Source organism: Medicago sativa, chromosome 1, assembly GCF_051527215.1.
Source record: "Medicago sativa cultivar Bolivia chromosome 1, Bolivia_mono, whole genome shotgun sequence".
NCBI lineage: Eukaryota > Viridiplantae > Streptophyta > Magnoliopsida > Fabales > Fabaceae > Medicago > Medicago sativa.
Window position 1 is genome coordinate 11612746 of NC_140749.1, and position 6280 is coordinate 11619025.

The following is a 6280-nucleotide window of genomic DNA, read 5'->3' on the forward strand; positions in this document are numbered from 1 at the left end:
ATAAAACCCTTTTATTCATCAATTGCTTTTTTCCATGTGTCCTACTTTTTTAGGGGTACTATTGATTTTAAGAGTAAAATAAAAAAATTCATGTATTACAATTTTTGTTAATATTGCTAACACAAACATTCATATATAGGTCAACACAAAAATGAGAACAATTATAATACATTAACTATAGTTTTTTCTCACCTTAATTTTTTAATATTGTTTTTTGACATGAGTCACGAATAAAGTTGTTTGCAGATACAACTCATACACAGGATAAAATTTGTTTTTCAATTATCAATTAGTTAAATTCAGTATTATAATATACTAATTTGAGTTTATTATAAAAACTATACACGAGATAAATATTTGCGCTAAAGAGTTGGATATAATTAGTGTTTTTTTTATATTGCCCAAATAACAATGCACATAATTATAATACACTTACTATATATAACTTTTCACACTTCAATTTTATTCACGTTGTTTTTCTAAAAATAAGCCACTTAATAAGTCATTGATACACATATTTGAATCCAAACCATGGTTATCATAATCATTTCATTCATTTACATTAAAAGCAACTAGTTATTCCATGAAAAACATTTTTCTTTTTGAAAGGACCTTGAAAAACATTTACTATACTACTTATGTTGGTTAATTTTAATTGTATTAGTTAAACCTTAAATTACATTTATTTAATTAATCCATTTTATATCTTGCTAACACTGATATTGATAACAAATTCATGCAAAAACACGAGAAACTTTCCTAGTAGTAATATATAGAAGAAAAAAGTCATGTTTAATGACTTAAGTAATATATGTTTAATATGTATTAAGCAGGGATAATGTGTATTGGTGTTTTGCAATTATAAAGGAATTCTTCTTTCCGAAAGTATTTCCTTGCAATATTAATTTTGAGAAAATGGGCAATTTCATATTTTTAGTTGAAAAATCACAACAATCATTTTTCCTACATCTTTTTTTATGTTGTTTTTTTTACGAAATCTTTTTATTCTGTTGTTGGTAAAACCCTTTATATATATATATATATATATATATATATATATATATATATATATATATATATATAGTGCTTGTTATAAAATAGTCAAGTTTTTGTTAACTTTCTTCAGTATTATTATTTTCTCTGTCACATACATGCTCAACAAATATACCAAATACTACCACCTGATCCTTTTTCATTTCTAATTATGATTGTGACATGAAAATTTAACACCAATATACTACCATTAAGTCCATCTTGAAAAGTACCATCTTGTGTTAATGAAGAGACTAATTAATACCAGAGTGAGAAAAAATCGTCAATGTTATATTACATTGAAGACAAATTATGCAATGCAGATTAGGAACGTACTACTAAAGCATGTCATGCACATTATTAGAGGACAAATTATTGTACAAGATTGAGAATTCAACTTTTTTAAAGGCAACATTCATATATTAATTATAATATAGAAATATAGTTCCAAAGGGTGAATAACATCAACATAAATTTTAAACGGTATCTTTCCTAGACACATGCAGAGCCGGCCAAATGTATTTTTAGGTCTAAAACGAAATTTAAATAGAGATATTTTAAGTGCATTTAGAGAGAATAAGACAAAAAAAGGAAAAAAATTCCACAAGTTCCCCCAATCGAATATAATTCTATATGGCGCGTGTCAAACACTAATTAAATATGAGTATCTGTGTGTGTGCGCGCGCACGCGTGCGTGCGTGTTGAAAATAATATTTAACATAAACATTATTTACCAATTGTTAGAGGTCTTAAAAAAAAATATTGAAATGATACAAATGTAAATTAATTTTTTACTTTTACAAACTTTGATTACACACAACTTGTCTTAATATATTTAGAACAACCGACATCGAATTAGATTGATATGAATATGAAGGCAAAAAGAATTTAAGGTTCAAATAACCAATAAAATAGCTAGCATTGAAATCGAACTTGCAACACGAACTACGACTCCTCATTTACATACCACTTGAGCTACGAGTGAACATGTTTACAAATTTTGACGTGTGAAAATATTTTCTAAAGACAAAAATATGAGGCATAATACAAAGCCTAAAAAAATTAGGGGCCTAAAGCCCTTGCTTTAGTGGCAGCCCCTTTAGACCGGCCGTGGACACATGCAATTACTTAATTAATTAATACATAAAGGTTAACATACCTTGACATTAAAATATTAGACTTATATATATAATAATAAATAGTTCTTGTTGCCATATGCATAAACCACTAGTTAATGTTGCATTCTAACCCTGCGATTCACTATTTTCATAATTATCATCATCATCATCACCACCACCATTATCATCATCATCATTATCACTTCCCCACTCAAATGGAATACCCATCTTCATAGCTTGAAGAATCAACGGGTCAGTATCACGCTGATAAATAGTTAGCTCATCATCATTATATGTTGGACGCAGTTTGCCGGGGCCAATAATCGCAATCCAATTTTTTCCTCTTTGATTGAAATTTTCTAGCAGCTCAAAGTGATACTTAATTTTAATCCTAGGGAGTTTCACTGTCCAATCAACTCTTCCCCTAGCTATATTGTTTTCATCAATAGGCATTTTCAAGTCTTCATAGACCGTGTCTTAAAGAGAAGATGATGCCAAAAATTCGACACGGGCATAGTTGTATCTTTCCAAGTCCAACACATGGTGTCGAAATTGTCTCCTAAATTATTCGGATGTGATAACATGCACTTGGTGGAACTCATCAGTATTTTTTTCCTACAATGATATTGAATTAAACATATTAATAGTATTATAAAAAAAACAAGGGAAAAATCACAAAAATCCTATCGAGTCCTCTGAATTTTAAGATATATTTATATGATTTATATGAGTTTTTAGATTATATTTATATAATCGATGTGATTTATGTGATTTATATGAATTATGTGATTTTAGAGAATTTTATGAGATGTTGTGACTTATTTTATTATTTAATAAAATCAGATTTGAAAATAAAATAAATATTGAGTTGTGGGGCTGTTTTGTGAATTTAGAAAGTTTGATGTAGAAATATATTTGTTATTTTGTGTGGAAATATATATGTTATTTGGTGTAGAAATATATTTGTTATTTTGTGTGGAAATATATATGTTATCTGATGTAGAAATATATTTATTAGTAGCCCCTATTGTATATATTTAATGGGAGAATATATTTAGTGGAAAAATATAATTATTAGAATAAGTAGATTTGGGGGCTGAAATAGAAAGAAGAGAGTTATTAGGCCTAATTAGATTTAAGAAGAGAAGTTAGTATTATAAATAGAGGAGATATTAGGTTGAAAGACTAACATATGCAAAAAAAAAAAACAAGGATTTGGAGAGAACAAGGTTTAGAGAGAAGAGAACAAAAGGAGAGAAGAACCAAGAGAAGGGCTGCCAATCGATAATTCTAAGGTAAGGGTGAGACTATCATTCGGTAATATTAAGTCTGTAATTCTGAATTTGCAATTAACATGTTCTAGGATTAGTTTGTGAGAATTTGCAAATTAGGGTTCTGATAGAGAATTGATGATTAGATGATGAGAAGTTGTTAGATTGATGTAGAAATTGTGTACAGACCTTAGATAATCCATGGGTAATCATAATCATAGAGCTTGAAGTGAATTTGTTATTCTTGAAGGTTTTCTTGAAAAATGGGTCAAATGGTGATTTTTGTTGAAGGGGTATTTTAGTTCAAGTTTTATATGGATTTGGGTGTCTTTTCATGTTTAGAAACGTTTAAACAAACTTTGGGACCAAATTTGGGCTTAGGGTGTAACACCCCGTTCTCCCAACAGCGTAATATTAGTTAATTTAATCAGAGTAACCACACAACGGAGTGTCACACTGCTAATCAAAATTTCATAATAGAAAATTGTCTATTTATTTAAATACCAACATTTAAATTATCTTACAAACTGCAGCGGAATAATTCTTTAAAATATAAATTCAACCAAATTCAACATCAATAAAAATCTTGGCACAAAGGCCACAACATAATTCAACTTTATTCTAATAGCAAGTCCTTTCCAAAATATGTGATACATAAAAGAAATGAGAAGACACTCGCGACGATCCCCATCCTAATATGTATCAGAGCCCTAGACACTTGAGCCAATCAACCTACAAACCATCATTACCTGCACATTACCCACAGTCGAGGCAACATATACGCAGAAGGGGTGAGAAACTTATCCAATAATAATAATATATAATTCATCAAATTAATGAAAATAACAATATATCACAACATGCATCATTAATAATGTATATAAGAATACATATAACAACAACATAATCATTTTCAGCAACAAGGTACAACAACAACAACAACAACATTATCCACAACGACACCGATAACTCGACAATTCGACAACGACAACAACTCGACAATGCTACAACGACAACAACAACCCAACAATGCTACGACAACAACAACTAATGCATCATGCAGGTGGTACCAATCTACGCGCGTTGAATGCTAAGCATTCCAGGGCATAAGCCCCCAACAAATTGGATGGTTAAAGCATCCCAGGGCATAAGCCCCCAACAAGTGAATGATAAACATTCCAGGGCATGAGCCCCCAACGGGTGAATGATAAACATTCCAGGGCATGAGCCCCCAACAGATGTGAGTATGCAAATGGACTCAACTTGTGTATATCAACATACAACTTCAACAACGACAACAACAACGACGACAACAACGTATGTGCGTAAAACAATTATGACACACTCCCCAACTTCGACATTAGACGATACAACAACTTCGACAATGGAACAACAACTTTTATTATACAAAAGTGCTTACACATACATTTCATATAGTACAACCTTCGATAATAATATATTCACTTCATAAACATGGCTTAATAAATCAAGGGAACCTATTAAAATAATTAGAATAGACCCCTAGCGCTCTAAACAAAATTCAGAAAATGGCCGCACAGGACCAGGGACGCTTTCGCGACAGAAGGACGCTTTCGCGTCCTCTACAAAAAGGGACAGGACGCTTTCGCGAGCGAAGCACGCTTTCGCGTCCAAAATGTCGTAACTCAGGATGAGGACGCTTTCTGCACGCTAATGGGACGCTTTAGCGTCCTCAGCAAATGGGTAGGACGCTTTCGCGTCAAAAGGACGCTTTCGCGTCCTCCACAAAAATTTCTGGGCAGCTACAAGGTGTGGACGCTTTCTGGACGCTAATGCGACGCTTTCGCGTCCTGCTTCAGGTTTCAGAAAAATTGCGATTTCAACATAGTTTCACCCCAAAAATCCTAGCTTTGATCCCTTAATCACCCAAATTGGTTTACAAACATGTTTACAGGTTTAGTATACATCATAGGGGTAAAACAACCTATATTCATACAATTAAACAACATGTTTTATCATAAATCATCATCTAACATAACCTCTCAAACCCTAAACTCAAGAACAACAATTTCATCAATTTTCAAATTATATATCAAGATTATTGAAAGGAATCCCACCCTTACCTTAATTCAGCAAAAATGAACGAATAGTTACAACAATCGATTCCTTCCTAGCTCTCTCTTGGTTCTTCTCCTCTTTCTCTCCAAAACCAGTTGTTTCTCAATTGTACGTGAAAATGTTTCTGTTCTCACTTTTCTTTCTTTTACTCCCAAAAATACAACTCTTTTCTTTTCTCACTTAACTCCCTTAATTTCTATTAATTTCTACTTAATTCCCCTTAAACCAAAATAAATACTATTTCTACCTATTTCTATTTCTCCTATTATTTCCACAAATAATAAGACAATATTCATTCAAATAAAATACAACTCCATAAATCATATAATAACATAGCATCATAACATTTATCACACAAAAATCATATAAAATATATATTTCACATAAAATCATATATATATATATAACAAATAAAGTCATATAAAAATATTCACACATCTATTAAAAATAATAGAATAAAAATGGGGCGTTACAACTCTCCCCAACTTATAGAATTTCGTCCTCGAAATATTACCTCAAGCAAACAACTCAGGATATGACTCCTGCATCTTACTCTCCAACTCCCGAGTAAGACTTTCACCGGTTGCTCCTCCCCAAACAACTCTCACTAGAGGTATCTCTTTGCCCCTCAACGTCTTCACCTTGCGATCATCAATCCTCAAAGGTAAAGTCTCCACCGTAAGATTGTCTCTAACTTGCACATCATCTCTAGGAATAACATGTGAAGGATCTGCTACATACTTCCGAAGTTGCGACACATGA

At 31.7% G+C, this 6280-nt stretch overlaps 1 non-coding gene across 1 annotated transcript; it reads left to right on the plus strand.

Annotated features, from left to right (window-relative positions):
• Positions 1-826: 826 nt before the first annotated feature.
• On the plus strand, positions 827-971 carry LOC146952661 (small nucleolar RNA snoR135). Its single transcript, XR_015025310.1, has one exon. It is a non-coding gene; the product is annotated as a small nucleolar RNA snoR135 (small nucleolar RNA).
• The last annotated feature ends 5309 nt before the right edge of the window (positions 972-6280 follow it).